Source organism: Rhyacophila brunnea, unplaced genomic scaffold, assembly GCF_057557595.1.
Source record: "Rhyacophila brunnea isolate RB1 unplaced genomic scaffold, BYU_Rbru_1.0 scaffold_18, whole genome shotgun sequence".
NCBI lineage: Eukaryota > Metazoa > Arthropoda > Insecta > Trichoptera > Rhyacophilidae > Rhyacophila > Rhyacophila brunnea.
In genome coordinates this window covers 25,602,675-25,622,433 of record NW_028232837.1, presented here as the reverse complement: position 1 = coordinate 25,622,433, position 19,759 = coordinate 25,602,675, and the positions used below count along the sequence as shown (strand labels likewise).

Here is a 19,759-nt window from a genome sequence, read left to right as displayed (position 1 = left end):
GAATTTAAAGTTGAATGGACCGAGACTTTCGCGTTTATTCAAAACTTAAATGACCTACCTACCGACCTGTATTATTTGTCGGTAAAAATTGGCGCATAACAAGAAGTCAAATTTGGAGGGACACTTTACAAACTAAACATGCGTCATTTAGCACTTAATATCCTGTCGGTGATGCAAGGAAGAAAGCAGTGCAGGAACTTTGGAAGAGTCAAGTTCTGTATTTAATTACTGAATACAATCTTCCAACAATGTTAATATTGCATGTTTTGTAGTTAGTAAAGAGATTTCTAAGAGAGGAAATCAAGAGTAAACTGAGAAGTCATCTTATTGATGAGAACCTGGAATCATCAATAAGACTTAAAATTAAAAACATAATCATACATACCTACCTGACTTACCCAAACTTTCCATGGTGATGCAAGGTTATTATTCACATTGAGTGTTTGTAACTCATTGTCATGATTTAATTTTATGGATACCTACGTACAATTTAATTTTTATTAATAAATAAGATCATTATTAAGTATGATATCAAGTTTCATTCAGTGTACCTACATATAGTTTAAATAAATCTTAAATAAAGCTTAAATCTTTAACTAAAGTTTGTTAAGTTAATAAACAGTGTACCTACATAGGAAATTTGGCTCTCAAAAGAAATCTCAATTGTTGAACTGTTGATATTTGGCTCTGTTGACTAATGAGTTTGCCGACCACTGGTTTAGATTAAACACTTTCCTTGCACGTTATCGTAAACATGACGTAAACAACAGTGTGCTTTCCAGGCCCCCAACAATACCGTCCAGCGTCCATGAGCGCCTTTTAATAGGTGCTCGTGTAACTTTCAGTTTTACATTATATTGTGACATGTAGGTATGACATGTAAGTTGTGGATGTATACATTAATATTGTGCGATTAAACGTCCAGGACGTAACTATCATTAAGATAATACATTTTATCATGTCGACTATTTATAATAGGATTTCACAAAGGATGAGCAACATTAATTTTAATATATAAAGCGATTTGTTCGCTTCTCATAAGTGTTGAGCATTTTGATTTTTTCAGTTAATTTTGATTTCGCAATTTCCTTTCAGATAGTTTTTTGGCTCTAAAGATAAGTTTCTAAATAAAATAATGAATGTTACAACTATCATTTATCATACAATAAAATCCTTCAGATTCGATCTGCAGAAAATTTCTGGCGGTCCGCAAATAGTAGATATTGTCGCCCATTTTAAAATACATGTATCTTATAATATTCTTACTTACTTTTAACAAAAATATAAAAATCCGATAACATATTTGGTCCTTTGACGTAAGTCGTAAAGTATCGCAAACTGAAACTTTTCCAGTCATAGAAAAATAAAAGATAATAATTTTAATTAAAAATATAATAATATATAATATTATAGATATCATTGTTATATCGTAACAAACTACGCACCAATATTCGTAGCAACGTAAACGAATGACGGACAAAAACGAAAGTTCTGTTTTTCAATATGTCCATCTTACCTGTCAGGTCCAGATCAGCCTCGAAGCTCAATAGTAGGTATATGATTTTTAGCATTTACGTTGACTTTTCAATGAATCGAGCAATCACCATTAGCCAATGTTATAAACAATGCGAATCGATTTACTTGTACGCGTACAAATAGTGATTTCTATGTAATTTTAATTAGATTAGATTATTTCTGTCAAAAAATTCCCGTTATGAATGGCGATGCTAACATAAAACAACCGAAATTCCCTATCATTCAATTGCAAATGGATCGGCAATAGTTTGCTACAGATACGAATATTATACACAGTTGATAACTTTTTAAATTAACTCTCAGTAAACTCAAGTCGACGCTCACTTGAGTACGTGATGATCTCAGTCTTGGGCAACTGCTCCTAAAACAGCCCCAGGCGTAAACAATTGCTGATGCTTCACACCAAACGAAGCGCTTGACTAAGACCGAGTGTGGTGCGGGGGCGGATTGGTTTGGAGAGGTAGTTAATATAAACACGGAGAGGAGGTTAATCCGGTTGATCCAGATTCCTCAGTAGAATCACAATCGAATTCAAATCTTGATATTCAGTATGCGGATACAGAGGACAGTTAATGTCACCGAGACTAGCTGGGCCAGACCCTTTCCCAGGCCTTTCTCCAGACACGTTTTAAGCGACATGGAAGGCGTCCTGCATGGCGGGTGGAGATAGGGAACCTAAACTCTGTTGTTATCAACCTATAAGTTTACAGTCCAAGTGTAAAATATGTTTGGTTACGAATCGTTTACATCGTACAAATAGGAAGTCTTCGCCACTGGTCCAGATGCAACTGTACGTCGATTATTTATATCGCTACGTGACCTAAAGAAGATACGTATTGTTCCACGAAATAATTACAAGAGTTTACTTATGATTATGAGCAAGGCAAGAGAATTAATACCAATCAAGTTATTCAAACGAATATAATTTCACACGTCACGTGTTTGTAGGATTCGAAGCATAACATCTGGGTGTTTAACTGTTTCTCATTACACTTATGATAATGTTATTATTTTTTATTTATTTAATTTGCAGTACTATTTTAACCGTAACTGGCCATATAAATGCATATTATTTAGAGAACTGCTATTTTGTTGCAGGCTATAAGCCGTTGATGATGTAAATTAAATATATATTTTTTAAATTTATTGATTTAGTGTTTAATTATGTAGCATTATTTTTCTCATATATGGTCCCTACCCTACCTAATATGAAAAGTACCTACCTACCTACCTACCCTATGTACATATATTATATACCTATAGCTATGGGTATATTCTATACCTATAAGTTAGCCGTCTAAGCTGTCAGAACTGTATATCTCGCTCTAAAAGTTAACACAGCCAAAAAGGGCTGTTAAAACATAGCACTTTTTGAAAGTTTAGACGGTTAACTTATTGTAACAATTAACCGCCTCAATACATACATATGATAAACTACCGTCGATAGCCGCCGTGTGTATATAATAGTCCCTGGTTGGGCCATTTAAAGTCCCATTCCACTCCTTATCTCTTCACCCACCTCTTAATCCCCAGTGTTATTGTTACAAGACAATCAATAAGCAATTACGGGTCATGAGAGACCGTGTTGCAAAGAGACATTCAGTTGCATCTCGACAGCGGAGGCGTGCGGGTTTCTAATAGCTTTCCGTCGCTTAAGTGATTGACTCAATATATACAGATTGATTCATCATCTATCATCATCATTCATACACCCTCGCATATAATCCACAAAGCTGTATCACAAAGTGCGTGAGTGTACGAACCGGGTGATCCAAAACAACGATACCGCCCGAGTAATAGTTGAAACCAGACCACGGAGCCATCATATATCATCACAAAGGTCAGTGTCTGCCACTCTGTTCCATCGCCCCTACCACTAGATCCGACCACCTCAACCTCCCTTAAAATAATTACAGTCCACTTAAAAAGCTCAACCAGTCCCGCTATGGTGTTTTCCAATTGACGTATATTCAATAAAGAATGTTATATTCTCAAATATTGTGAAGTATACTTTGAATAAAAATAGTTTATTATGTGGTGCAATTTATTAAAATCAATATCGTGATATTACTGTATAAAGCATTGTGCTTAAGGTGACGCATCAGTGAAACGCCAAATAATGTTCAACTGTACGCGCGACGAAAATTTGTACTTGCTTCGCATTCATTGAGAGAACGTGGATTCGGACGCACGTCACTTTGCTGCGTGATGGCGACGGGCCAATTAATTCTAAAATCGTGTAAAGATGACTAAAAACTTTACCCATTTACTTTAAAAAGCAAACATGTCAATGAATATATTATTATTGATACTAATAGAATAATAAACAGAACATAAAATGGACGTATGTTGGATTTATATGAGAAATAATATTTCGTTTGACAGGCGTCATTTTCACCCGCGACCCGCAATCCGCACATCGCCTAGCAACGATCTTTTTAGACCGTGCCTCAACTAATGCATGGCCTTAAAGCAAATAGGCGTGGAAGATAGTATCACAATGTGAGAACGAGACAACTAGTGCATTTTTAATTTGTAAATCAAAAGCCAAACAACAGTTACAAACAGAATATAAATAATACTTACCTCCGAGCATCGACATATCACACACCCAGGCAGTGGGTAGTGCCCTATCTCATAATCCAATTAAAATGTAAAACATATCCATTGGAAATCAAATATGATATAAGAGATACGAGATTAAAGAGAGATCAATTAAATCCATACCTGATAGCATACATCATGATATAATAGACTAATCGAGTCTGGGACTACGTTATAGGAATTCAAACATGTTAAGCCTGCCCACGTGGATTATTCGAATCCCAGTAGACATGCATTTAAATTAGGGCGTGCAATCCCGGAATCCCGCTAGATTTATTGATTTCGAAATGCTGGGAGTTCTCAATTTTTTTGCGTACTTTTGTTTAATTATATAAATATAACACAAATAAAGCGACTAAAAGAACGTTAAAATGATAGAAATTACGATTATCATGTTAACATAAATTGTAAAATAACGGAAGCGACTTGCCTGCACGGTACAGTTTGTGCAAACTACTTTTACAGCGCTTTTCGGTTTGCGCGAGCTACAGTTTTCCCGTCCATGCACACGAGCTTCGCGATACAAACCGGTTTGCGCAGGTAAGCTTGTGGTAAAGCATGAGCGCGTAGCCGGCGCTTAAGAATGAATAGGTATCTATAGGAATGTACATTACTATTTTTAAGGTCAAACACAGTAGTAAAACTTTTTTTATACTTGCAAAAAAAAATTAAATGTCTTTTAGCAAAATGTTTCGTATGCACATTTTTTTATATAAGTACCTACTACAACAACGTTGGTACACAAAAAATAATGCGCAAAATTTTAATTATCTATGTTTATTTAATAGTTTAATGTCATATTAGGTTTAACACAATATGAGTGGAACTACTTTAACTGACAGGTTAATTGTGAACTGTTTGATATCGACCAGTGGCGGCCGGTGATCATAAAATTAGGGAGTGCATGCAAAGACATGCATTTTCCTTTTTGTGGTATTGAAAAAAATCGGCAATAGCCTTCAGAGTGGAGGTAGGCTTATGCTTAAATATATAATACATCTTGGGGGGGGGGGTTGAGAAACGAAACGACGCTCACATTCACCGACAGCATTTATTTATTGTCAAAGTTATAAAGTCCAAGCTTCTGGATATGATAGGTATGATGCAAAAGGCATACAAACTCTTTTCGATTTTTATTGTAATACATTTCATATGTGCCAACGTAGTTTCCACGTTTGACACTCCTAACTTCCATAAATTATAACTGATGCAAGTATTTTAGACAATATGTCATTGGTACAAAGCCGTAAACTCCTCATTTGTGTAGCTCCGATAGGTAGTACGCGGGTTATGGTCGGTTGAAGTTCACATACTGACGCAATTTGGGCATATCTTATACTCCCCTTTCGGTTATTTTCATCCCACATTCTCCGCATATACCTACGCGCTGTATCATTTTGATAAATACTACGGATCGGTGATTTTTCAACGGGATATAGTTACTATCTGTTAAAAAATTGCTAATACTTTGTACACCTCAACTCCAGAATTGCACTCCAAATGGGACTGATTTGAAAGACGTATTCAAAATGAAAAATACTTCGGTAACACGAATATTGTATTTGATAGAATAATTTATATTTCTTTTCTTCAATAATTGACATTGGAAAATTGCTTTGTTCATCTTCTTAAAAAATATTTTATCCTCTTTTACGTTCAAAATAACGCTCATACTCCACATACACTATTGAAATACCTAATATTGTAGAAATTGTTACAATGTAACGCTTTTGTTAAATAACTACTTCTCTTAGAGTAGTATAAGTAGGTACGTAAAAAATTGTAGTATGTATATTATATTATGTAAAGGTTATTAATAGTTTATCAATTACTTACTTACAAGTTTACTCTGCTCTAGGCATAATAAAATTATTTCATTTTTAAAGGTAAAATAATTATAAAGTTGGTATTTGTATGTTGAGATTGCTACACCTAACTTAATGAACACAATATCACTCTAATCGATATTTTGATCGATTCAATATTATATGGCAAACAACGTAGCATTTACCTCATAACGTACGAAATAATAATATAATAATTTGAAATATTACGCGGGAATCTTGTACCGACTTCAAAAGCGTTTGTGAGTTGTTATTATTCGCGCCAGTCAAACACAGCATTGTCGTGAAATGTCGTCTGCGCTCGTAAGCTCAGATTGGGAGGCACAGTGTCCCAAGTGAGGTAAATATTGCACGTTCGGAAATAAAAAAAGATCACAACTGAGCCCACATTATCGGCAGCGTGAAAAAAAAATCATCGCCAGGCGGTTCGATTTCTCTCCTGCACAATTAATACTACGAAGGACGTACCTACGCATACATGCAGGCCGCCAGAAATTACGCGCATTTTATGCGTGCAGACGGGCGACAAATTAAAGATATTTTACAATAATTAATTCATACAATATGTAGGTATTTGAATACGTACTTATTATTACATAGTTACGTAATAATTTGGGAGATCAGTGCACCTTTGCTCCTATACAAGAGCCGTCCCTGATATCGACTGAATATTATAATCTAATAATAATCCGAGTGAAGAGTACTTAAGTATCGTCCGAGATTGTTAGTTATATTTTACGTTGATAGATATTTTACTTATAGAATTATATATTATATTTTTAACAATCCCGGTGACGAAAATACTAATCCCGGGTATGCTGTCCCTAATTCGAAAACGTGCATAAATCCCCGCGGAGGAATGAGTTATTATTTAAAAGCTTTGGTTAATTTCATCACGTATTTAGTTAAGCCACACGCAAAAGCTTAGCCATATTATAAGCTATTTACGAATTACTGAATAAAAGGATTTTGCGAGTTATATTATTAACTACATTAAAAACCGCAGTCTATGTATACAAAATCATTGCAAGATTTTATATCCCGGCGAGCTTTAGATATTAAAAGATTTATGCGTATTTCAAAATGAGTATTCGGGATTTCTTTTTAAATCACGAACTACTAAATACTCTGCGTTCACGAGTAATCCCTAGAGGATTATTTTCGAGGACTGTGCCATGGCGTGGAGATTAATATTTTTTCCGTATTGCGCAACCGGGAAAATGTCTGGGGATTTATTGCTGCGTACGGGATTTTTAATTTGTCCGCCTATTCATAACACAATTGTTTCATTAAACTAATAATTTCAATTAAAATGAATATAGTATCTAGGTTTTACACAATTTTCAATCTAAACAATGAAAACATATGAGATTGTTGAATAACCTAATTCTAATACAATAGTCCGCCTATTCATAGCACAATTGTTTCATTAAACTAATAATTTCATTTAAAATGAATATACTAGGTTTTACACAATTTTCAATCTAAGCAATGAAAACATCTGAGGTTGTTGAATAACCTAATTCTAATACAATACGTCACATTTCAATAAATGGAGCTGCGCTATTTTTACTTGACCGATTCAATTACTATAGCAAATCGCATGTAAACTTCGCTGTCAATACTTCGCTGTCAATTCTTCGCTGAGAACATAGTATTTAATAAAATGAAACAAAGCTTTTAGAAATATTGTTCTTAACCGTTCCTTTATTTCGAGCCTCTGAATAATTGACTGATTCGTTCGATGCTCTTGTCCAAGAAATTTGAAACATTCGGCAACAACGCCAATTCTATTGCGGTCTCTCGGTTTCATGGTAAATGTTCGCGGAAAATCTCTGGTAGTTTTGTAACTAGTTTTCTACTATCTGATAGGTATTTTATTAAGGCAGTAAAACATATTACGACTTAAAAAAGCTTTGAAACTTAGTGCGGTAGTATTAGGTCCTTTTTTCATAAACCCATACAGGATATTATTTAAAAATATTTAAATAATGCAGGCATACACGTTCAATCTGGATCGCGATTTAGATTGAATGTGTAACACACCTTCCCTAAATGTAGGTTACAATCACGTGCGCTGCCAGAAGAAAACTATGTTCAATAAAGAAATAGAAACATTTATGTTTTTCAGAATTTGTAAACCACCTAATCATAATAATTATAAGTTTTTAAACTATGGAATGAGCAATAAATAGCACTACCATCGAAGTTTACAGTTTTGCATCACGGTCTATTATAGTGGGCCTTAGGTAGGTAGATAGATAAGTACTTAATTGATTTTTTACACGCGAATAAAATAGGCTTAAAAGATAATAATTTAAAATTCTTAAATACAAATATTTTTTTTTTAAATTCTGTTAATTACTCCCCTGACTGCGATATTCTCATATAAATTGTATAAGCTGTTACTTTCTCACATTACTTGTTCTAACCCCCCCCCCCCATACACAACATTGACAACAGTACTTATCAAATGTAAAATAATGGTACCTACCAATCTACTCACACTTGATAAAGCTGATTATGTGAGCCAAACACATATATCAAAATATTTTATTTTTCTATGGGTAATTATTTTTTATTCAACGATTAATTTTCGAGATTTGAAAATGTAACACTCTAAACATTTTTTTAATATACAACGCCCGTCGGTACTCGAACCCGCATCCACCGGATGCGCGTCAATGTGCTTTACCAATATTGACCTTCGTGCGTCCTACATAATTAATACCCCTATATAAAAGTAAGCCATGACCCACCCAACACCTTCAATTGAATTCTCAGAATATGATTGTTATACAATGGCGCTTGTAACCGAAGATTCACAACAACCAATGAACGACTTGCACAATAATAATTTTCCTTTGCACGTGCAAGAAAGCTTTCCAACGCGACCGGCCCACGGCAATAGCGTTGCGCTCGCAGTCGAATCGGAAACGACTTTCCCACGTGTTCGGCGAACGGTTCATACGCGAACGATCAATTTCTTATCGGGCAGTTACTGCGCCCACGCGCACAAAGACCAATAATGTAGTACCTAATATTATTTACAAAACGCTTCGATTATTGTGCAAGATCCGGCCGCAAATATTAAACCGTGCGGCAAAGTTTTAGCAAAGAATTTGTATTGTGTTAACGATTTTCGTATATTATACTATGTTATTGTAGTATCAGCACACATGCAATTCGAAAATCAGTTATTTACATGGGTGCCTACATTAATCAAAATATTATTTTCGTGGAAAAGAAATAGGTAAGTATAACATTCCCATTTCCAACGTTGGCAGTTTTGCACGAAATTTAGGAATATATTATTAAAACAATAGACTTTCAGTGCTTCCCTAACTCACAATACATTAGTACAATATACTCCTTTAGACATACAATTTATAGCCGTACATCTTCAGTGAGATTCGACACAAATTTACGTGACACAAGAAAAAGCAAATATTTTACGAAAAATTGTGTTTTTTTTATATAACACTACAACAAGCCATGGAGCCCAACTATAGTAGTAACAGTAATAAAACAATCACAGAAGCACCAAGACAATACAATAAAGTGCCCCGGATGTGCCCAACGGCCGGTTGGACCGACTTAAATAGCTCTTCCCTTTTCGAAAACATTTTAGAACATATCCAGAGGATGTGATTTGCATTCTGTATTTCTCCGCCACATGGAAATGTTGAACAGCTAACAATACCAAGCTGATAGAGCTTGCCATGTGTGTTAGATCCACGTAATATGGGTTGGGCGAATGACTACAAACTATTCCTCAGATTCCATAGATATTGACATTTTTTTAATTGACGCAAAAGTGGCGTCACTTTTGGGACTTCACGCGTATGCCAGCGTTTTAAGGCGTTCGTGACGCCTCTAAAAAACGCCAATGTGTAATGACACAAAAAGTCTGCCATTTCCTTGGACTTACTACTTTAAGCTTCATTGTAAAATCACGAAAAATTTATGTATGTATTGTTGAATTCAGAATGTATAAATTATTCACTTTAATTATTATCATGTTAATTAATTTTGTTAAATTAGGTAACTATCTCCCAGACTTGAGAATTAAACAAAACAATCGTCAAATCTGTTTCTAAATAATAGACAATTCATAATTGAAACGTTCAATGGACCTAATATAATATAAAGCCTTTCATATTTTTTAAAAACAATGGCCCGAAATGTTCCCTAAGTTCACACAATTGTGGCGTAAAATCTCACTGAATAAAATCATTAGCAATCTACACAGTGGCCGCTAATAAAAAAATAACTATACATCAATCCGACAAGGTAAATTTTACATGGTTCGTCTAAATGCGGCCCGCGATCCACTCACAACATATTTCTAGAAGAAATGTCATATAATATTACAGAAAGAAAAAAAACGATAAACAAAGTATCTATTGACTATCAAAAGAAAAAAAAAACGATACACAAAGTATCTATTGACTATCGGCCAACTAATAATAGGAAGTTTAGTTATACGTCGCAATTGTGAAATGTATAATTTCGTATTATAATTTTTTCTCTCCAGACCGACGACCGAGGGCCATGAGCTCTTCATAAATAGATACCTCAATCGTGAGGGCTTAAAGTGGCGATTATAAAATACCGTTTAGATTTCGGTCCCTCAAACTATATTACACACATTATGAAACACTTTTTCCTGTTATAGCGAGGGATGGTTTCCAATCCTGATGTCCTAATGAATTTGAATTTACATGCGCCTGTCAATTACCTACTTGGTCGCAGCAATGATTTATTCTGGATCGGAACCGTTTCCTCGTGTAAAGCCTATCAGGCATAATTGGCAACGGGTGCAAGACTAGTCAATCCGCTCCCCAAAGACGTAGGCATTTTCGGTGACGTGCTATGTATTTTGTATTCGAAATATTATTTTTCTGTATAAAATTGTACTTAAGTATGGTTTTTTATGTTTTATTATTATTATATGTATATATTATATTCTCTTCTTCTCTCTTGTGAGGGTAATATTTGTTAACAAACGACACAATGTATTGAAGTATCAATACCAATATAATACACCACATTACACACAAAGACTGAAAATGTGTTTTATTACATTTGATAATTCCAAAAATCTACTTTAATTAAGTATTTATACACCACTAAAAATATATATTATATTAAGGAACTACGTAATAGAACTACCTAATTTTGGCGCCAAATTTTGTCCAACGCCGGAATGTAGCTACCAGGTATACTTCACTATTGAGATGGGCCTAGACGTGCTACAAACCCTTCTAATGCTACGCGGACATCAGGTCAATAATTCCATCTTGAAAGTATTAAAAATATAGGAGTTTGAGAAAATGTATAACTAAATTTATTATACGGCCCTTGGCCAACAACGCTTGGCGAGCCCAGAGCTATACAATGGGAGGCTGTGAGTAATTAAGAGAAAATGTTGATGCGAGAAAGTCGACCGACGCGAATCTTATCAGTTGGGTTGAGTAGTAGTTTACGTGACATTTTAGCACTGGAGAAAGTAGTGCATATAATTCACAGCCCGGGCGACAACTGGAGTGAACGCTTTTGAGAAATCGCACTATGTTATCGGATGCACGCCATTAACCCATCACACATTGAGTTTTTAATGGATTTATATTATTATATCAGAGTATTTTTATAAATAAAAAAATATCAATCACTCGGTATTCATTCATATACGTAAATACCAGGGACGTGCTGAATTTTGTTTGCAGGGATGCTGTTAGAAAATACATACATGCCGATATTTGCCACATATTACTACTAAGGGTTGTAACTAGAGTTGGGTTTCGGGAAGTCTCGAGAAATTTTCGGGATTTTCCATCCCGAATCTCGAGAATGGTAATTTTTAACATTTCGGGAAATCCCGTATCTCGAGAATTTTTTCTCGAGATTCGGGTTTTCTTTATTATAAAATATTAATTGAAAAAACGATTTTCTATATGGAAAAAGTGTACATAAAACACAAAATTCAAGGACTGATCGGGGCATTTAACACAATTAAGCCAATGTCGAATAAAAATGAGCGCAATTTTTGGAATCAGTGAATTTTGTGTCTCAAAAGCGTACGCGATTGTCAGACGCAGCGATTTACAGTCTGTGTTTTTTGAAATTCTATTTTAATAAGTAATGTTTTAAATTATTTCTTCTTACATAAATAAAAAAAAATCATATGTTTTTGGAATTAGTCTGTTTTTTCACAGATTTTAGGATTTTTACAAGTTTTATTTTAAATATCCCGATTTCTCGAGAATTCTTTTCTGGAAATCCCGAATCTCGAGATTGCGATTTTCTCGGGAAATACCCAACTCTAGTTGTATCGAAGCGAATTCGGGATAAATACTTCTTAATACTCGCCACACTCAATTACTTGATATTCATTCATAATAGAATAGTAAGTAAACTTTATTGAGTGTAAATACCAGAGACGTGTGGTGACTTTTGTTTGCAGGCATGCTGTTAGAAAATGCATACTTAGCTAATATATCCCTCATATTACTTCTTAGGGTTGTAACGAAAAAAATTCGGGATAAATATTTTTTTAATTCTCGCCACACCGGCGACCAAAATACAACTATTAAAAGTGATCAAGTGACTTTCACCCGAAGGGCCGATCAAAGAGAGGTCATTATGTTTCTTTTTTTTACATCAGCAGAAATAACAACAGGACGGAACAAAATTGAAAAGTTCAAGTTCGTATCCAGCTGGGTGACTTTTTTTAAAAAGATTTTTTCCAGTGGTTTATATATTTTCGTTTATGTGTTTTCAAATCATCTATGTTCAATAAAGAATGTTGCATTTGTTAAATCTTGTGAATTATTCGTTGAATAAAAAAATATTACTAAATAAACGGAGTGAAATTGCACCAAAGATACAATCTAGAAATTACTTAGCTTAGATATAGGTGATAAAAGCAGACCCATTCAATACACAATGCGAATAATTTATGCCATGTTAAATAAATGCGATCGGAATTCGAAATCGATTTATATTCGATCAAAACCTCTACCGGTGAAAACTAAAACTATCATAATATAAATACCACGTTGATTAAAACAACTGTTTCCATCCAGCTAGTTGACCGTCGCTACTTTTCGAATCACTTTCATGAACGAACTTCGACGTTATTATTGAACACAAGAGAGTTAAACTGGTCGAGAAAATTCTCACCCAGTGATGTATACTGTATACATCACTTTCACATCCGACGAGCAATAAACGAGATGGCCTGTGGGTACCATAATACGTAAGTATATCGATTATAATTCAGTTTAATTCAATTGTGTATATTTTTTAATATGTAAAAATGACCTAACGCCGCAGTGCAAAAGAAAGGTTTCCAACCCTCAAACCATAAATATATACATTTGTGCCATGATCGCCACGATTATATTAAAAATATCCAGAATGGACTCGACTACTTTAATTGAGACTGTAATATTAGGCAAAATTAGAAAAATATTGAACACCGAACATTCACATTTTTTCCCTATCGCTGAAGCATTTTTTAACTGCACAACCAAGATCGTGCAAAATAATAAACACTATTAATTAGTTTTTTTTAATTAAACTATTTTTATTCAAATAAAATACAATGCACGTGATTTAAGAATGTAGCATTCTTTATTAAATATCTACTGAATAACACCTCAGAAAAAAAACATGTAATCAATTATTAACTATTGTGATTTATTTATCAATAATATTCACTTTAACAATATTGTTTTATTCCATAGCTATTTCGGTTGTAACACAATTATCAAGATTACTAAGAAAAACCATTAGTCCGACTAAAGTTGGGAGCTTTGTTAATCCAGAAACACCTGAGAAACTTTAAAAAATATTGATGCCGGGTGAGACTCGAACCCATATCCATCGTACTCGCACAAATGTGCTTCAACAATTTAACCACCAGCACCATACCCAATCACGACGAAATTCATTAATATTTCGTCGTTTAATAACTAGTAATTAAAATATTAAGTACAATAAATGAAATGCAAATATCGGACTTATATTTAAGGCTGAGCGTCTTGCGTGTCGGCTTATAATGTCGTGGGTCCCAAGTTCTAATCATGGGTCTGGCAAATACACACATTGTATTTAAATTTATGTTTGGAGTTTGGACCTAATATTCTGAGAAAATGGCTAACATCCAGTTGTCGTAAAAAACAAAAATCTGTCAATAAAAACCTTCACTCTCTTGAGACCCATATTAGGATCAGACATGGTCAAAAGAATAAGAAAATATTTAAAGGACCCTTGCCTGGCTAGCCCTTTGCACAATTTTCCGATGAGATAGTCAATATGCAGCTAGAGAGAAAGCCACAGTATAACAATAACAATACCGATTAAACTAGATACAGAAGCTGTACTACATAGTTTAGATGTGTACGTATTATAGATAACCAATGACAAACAATAGTCGAAACTATTGAGAAAGAATACTGATCAATACAATAAATGAAAATGGCAGATAAATTCAGACACACAAAAAAAAGAAAATTTCATTTCACCATTCATAAGAATAATAATATATAAAAACGATTATCATCTTAACCGTGATCTAGTTGGCAGATAATTTCAATTCAAACGAACACTTACACATTATTATCCACTGAGTTCTATTCAATTAACTCCGCAAATGTAGATCAACAAATTGATATAACTCCGCGGGTTTCGAAGGCATTACTTTGTTGACAGGAAAATGCAGTAATTGATTCTGTTTGCGAAATACTTACTTAGTGTACAATAATAGAGTTTGCGGAAGATTGCTGTGGAGACACTATTACACGACTCAACCCCGATTTTGAGTACTTCAATTCGATTAGGCGGTCGTGAAATGTTTACGTCACGAGCAAATAAACGTCTCTCGAGGAATGGGATCGGATGATGATGATGAGACGGCTGTAATGATCGGTGACATTCTTTTTTGACAACAAAGAAACAAGAGAAAGAGAAACTGACAATTGAATCCGCAAGAGAAAACAGTACAGACATTCGAAATTCAAATAATAACAAAAGACAAGACGTATACATAATAATAATATGTACCTACGTTACTTTATAAATTAAAATATTTTTTTACATCTGGTACAATCTGATAGCAAATGTAAAACTTTTTAAATCCATATCTATCGCAGCATTATTACAACATACACAGCGAGTTTGGATAAGTAGGTACACTTCTCCAGATAGTTTTCGTCAATATTATTAATGTATTCGTTTATTTACATGCATGCATACATGCAAAGATATTGTATGTCCACTTTTTGTCGAAATTGAGTTAACATACACAAAACGTCAACGTGCATCGTATCTTTATTCTGTAAAAATATTGTACGTCAAAATAGAAATAATATTTGAGAAGATATTCTATCTTTCAAATACATAATTTATTATGTCCATTTCTCATGAAACTAAAATTTTAAAATAAGACTTTCTGAAAAAATACAAAACTGAAACATATCTTTGCACTAAACATCGATATATTCTGTACAACACTACACCAGGCGAAGTAGCCCAATGATAGTAGTGTAATGAAACAGCAGTGTATTTAGTAATAGAAGTGAAACAATCTCAAAATGCCAAGGTTTTGAGAAAATCAATTAAATTTATTGTGATTTGACCGGGATCGAACCCGTAGCTGCCGGATGAAAGGCCAGCGCCTTACACACTGCGCCACGAGAGTAGTTTGTCAACAAATAAAATTATGTTATTTTTACCTTGAAAACAATCGAAAACTGGGCATAAACATATGAATAAAGCTATTACTCAGTTCAATCCCTAAGTTATTATAGGAAGAAGAACCCTTTCGTCGATGACTGAAGGATCGCGCCGGCTGAATACGGCCTTGTACACATGGCGCGTGTGTCGCCGTGGGTGTATGTGGACACCTCAATGAATTCACATGTACCTACATGAATGCGCGCAATGTGTACGGGGCGAGCTGGTTTACCTATCTGGTATTAGATATTTAATTGAATATATACCGAGTTGAAGTTGATAATCAATACTAAAGCTTCGAAAAGACCAAACACTTCACGAAAATGAGCGCCCACTCTGGAGAGATAGAGAAATTAACGAAAGCAATTTATATTCATAAAAGAATCCAAGTACGAATAATAAAAAAACGATTTAACTTTTGAAAAGTATAGAATGACTTTTGAAAGTGTAATGGCAGACTTAATAAAGCCAGCGGAGCTCTCGGCGGCCGCAGGGCATCAATGTGGAAGCACTGGCTCGGTCCAGCGTATAACCCCTACCTAGGTATGACATTAACGCCACGACAAAGCTCTACGTCTACAATATAGGAAGATTCATCGTAATGGAACATGGTCAAGTGGAAGTAATTACTTAGTTTGCAAAAAATTGTTTAAATTATCACCGTTTCCGTCCCAAGGACCATTTTTAACACTACTTCTTCAATAGCTGCAATGTGTCCCTTCAAAAATTAGCGAAGGCAATACCATTTTCCTCGGCTTGTAGGATCTCGTCGAAATTGCAGCTTACTAGGCAAGCCTTGCATGAGATAGTGAGATAAACTTTGCATTTCATCGCACTCGCAGGTTTGGTCATCGGAGAACCGCCACTTCACCATGTTGTCTCGTGTGCGCCCTACCATGATTCTCAGTCTGTTTAGGGCTTTCTATGTACGGAGTGTTAACACTACGACGAAGCCTAATTAGTAGTGTAGTGTTGATAGTGACACAATATAGCAGTAGTAATCACAGAAACGGTTACATGAAAATTGTACGTATTACATTTCACCGTAGCACAGTTCACCATGAGCTGTCCCACCTGAAAGAGATAGCCGTATAGTCGTTCCTGTTACAGTAATATTCCAATTTTATTAGACTCAATAAGAACATTAATTATATATTGATGGATATCATTATTTTCAGATATTTGATAGGAGAACCTAACAGAATTATATATAAATTATACGATATGGTTGTACTTATTTTTTTACCTATGTACCTATTTACAAGCCTTTCCCTTGAATTTTACAAAGTAACGTTCTTTTCACATTATACGGTTTTGACCGTACGGCGACATTCTTTTAGTAGCGTGAAGAAGAGCATGGTCCTTTTCACATTACACGGCGACGGTTAAAAACCGAAACGGCGCCGTATAGCAGCCGTCCATTATCACTATATATACGGCGCCCGGACGGCCACCAATGACTCAGTAGTGTACGTGACCTAATGCACGCTTTCAGATTAGACAGTTTTAAATCGTACGATCAGCACAACACTCAACCACAAAATGAGTTTGTGACGGAAAAAACCGGGCATAAACCGTATAGTGTGAAAATAGCGTGAACTTGCTGCCGATTCGGATTTTTAGCGTTCGATTTTTTTCCGTACGGTTAAAACCGTATTGTGTGAAATTATTGTAATGCCACCTCGATTAATAAATTTGAGTGTCTTTAAAAAATAAGACATAATATACTGGAAATCCGTATAAAAACATCACCCGCGCGGATACTATTTTATATACATATCAACCTACATACATGCACGAAAATATATTATGTGTGGGAAAGAAAAACTGAATAAAAAATTCCCTTTTCACTGAGGAATACTTTCAATGGATTACGAACGTCTTACGTAGAAACATAGGTAATATTCAATCAAGCGAAGAGCCGGGGTGGCTTTTCACGGGGATTACGGAAAACTAATCAAAAGTAGCCGAGTGTCTATACAGACGGGAGGTAAAATAAGTTATATTTTCCATCATTGATTTCACGCGCTCCACATGACTAATATAATAGAGTGGACTTAGCATAGAAGAAAGAGAGAAATTATGTATTACTGTGGGGGTGGGCACTTTCAGAGTGGCTCACGTGTCTTGATGGGCGGACGAACAGCTGAGCGTAGGTTGGAGATAAATCAACGAGAAAGTATTATTAACAAATATACGAGTATTAAACGTTTCAAGTTTCAACTCATCGCTGGTGGTAATACTAACTTGCGAAGGGTAACCTTACTTTACCCGGTGTCAGTCTTGATTGAGTATTGTGCATGGAAAGCCCTTAACATACTTCGAACTGATAAGAACGGATAACAAGTAGGTATGCTACAAGCCATGGTTAGAGAAATGTAGTTTTGTTTAAATTCCTTTAAACGAGATAGTTGCCACTTGGGCCTTATGCAAAAATGCTCTGACTTAGATAGGAAAACTCAACTGATGAGGAATTCCCTTATCTCAAAGAAGATGCTCGATGGAAAGACTGAGCGTCGGTGGGAAGATTATACTGTTAGAAAACTGGAGGGGAGCAATGATTCGAGTTACCCCATCTACACCCGGCATGTATAATATGCAGCCGCGATTTGTGCACGGCCGCGTTCCATGACGCTATAAAAGTGTCGGAATGTAAAGATTTTAGTGCCACACTTCCTTGTTCCGAAACGAAGTTGCACAAAGTGTCTGTTGTCTGAATCTAATGTAAAGTTACTTACATTTTTTTTTATAAATTCAAATATCTATCCTACCTATTGTTGACAGGGACGTGTCGGCCGACTTGGCTCGCCCTGGCCCTGTTCACATTTTTGTGCCCTATGTGTAAACGACTACATGTTACTCAAATTTTATAAAATTAAAGATGGCCTGTTTAGTTGAAATAATTATTCCAAACATAACAATGCATCGGATTAAAAATCTCACCGGCGTATTATCATGGTGGTGACAGTATATACTACATATGATTCGGACATTTCCAAAAATCATGTTGTCCAGTTTTCACCAAAATTTTACTGATTATGCAATTTTATTCCTTATCCAAGGTGGCACACACATGTTATATAAACATTTCCAAAACTAGTCTTGCAGTCAGTATAATAATAAAACGGTTGAAAATATACAATTTTAAAGTGCATCTTGTTCGTCTGGTGGCAATTATCAAATATCATCTTTTCCATTGTTACAGAGTTAATATTTGGAAACTTTTGCTCATTACGGGAAAGTATATCATGTTCCGTAAAACTTTCAAGTGTTTGGTTGGAAAAGCTCTATAGTTAAAATATTAAAAGCACCCGCCCATTGGCCCAAGAAAACTATGGTAATATTCTCTATGTAGACTTTCCATACTCGTTTTTTTGTGAATACGTCCCCATACGAACCCATCATACACTACTGTATGTGGTACAGTTATAAGTTTTTACTTATTCTAACAATACTACACAATCGTTGTAGGTATATTATTTGACTAAAGTAACTACTCAAAACTCGTAGTATGTATTACCATGACTGCATGTCTCACCCCATTAATGACTGGCTTATAAAGTCTATTCTCATAAAGAAAATACACAATATGTAACCATTCTCTACTTTTGTTATTCTGCGGCTGAAAGGGTCCTGGTCGCCGCGCCGAGAGTATAATACAGTGTGCGGCGAGCAAAGTAGTAGGTATAACAAGGGAATAAAAGAACGGGTTGTCTGTTTTCTGTTTGTTTCACCGTGATGGATGTCCGCCGCGAAAACTCACCCTCCGACCTCCCGCTATTATACGTTTTTGTTTCGTTTTCCACATCGCCGGTACTGTGCGGCGATACTCCAGAAGTTACCCCGAAATATTTAAGGGAAGAAAAGTTAACAAGATGGTGGCAAACTCGATACAGTTAAAATATTTGTATACTTACCACAAAGGAGTATCGCTTGAAACTTATTTGTTGTACAATTGATAATAAAACCATATTTCATTTCATAAGATATCCGCGGTTGTAGCACTTTTTAAAACTATCCTGTCATCGCGCGCG

General features: G+C 35.1%; 1 protein-coding gene and 1 long non-coding RNA gene across 2 annotated transcripts in view; one reads left to right on the top strand and one right to left on the bottom strand.

The window, feature by feature from the left end:
* The window catches only part of twin (CCR4-NOT transcription complex subunit 6-like twin), a 518,909-nt gene that overhangs the window by 435,178 nt on the left and 63,972 nt on the right, over positions 1-19,759 (bottom strand). The window lies entirely within an intron of this gene.
* The window catches only part of LOC147073388 (uncharacterized), a 151,786-nt gene that overhangs the window by 74,820 nt on the left and 57,207 nt on the right, over positions 1-19,759 (top strand). The window lies entirely within an intron of this gene.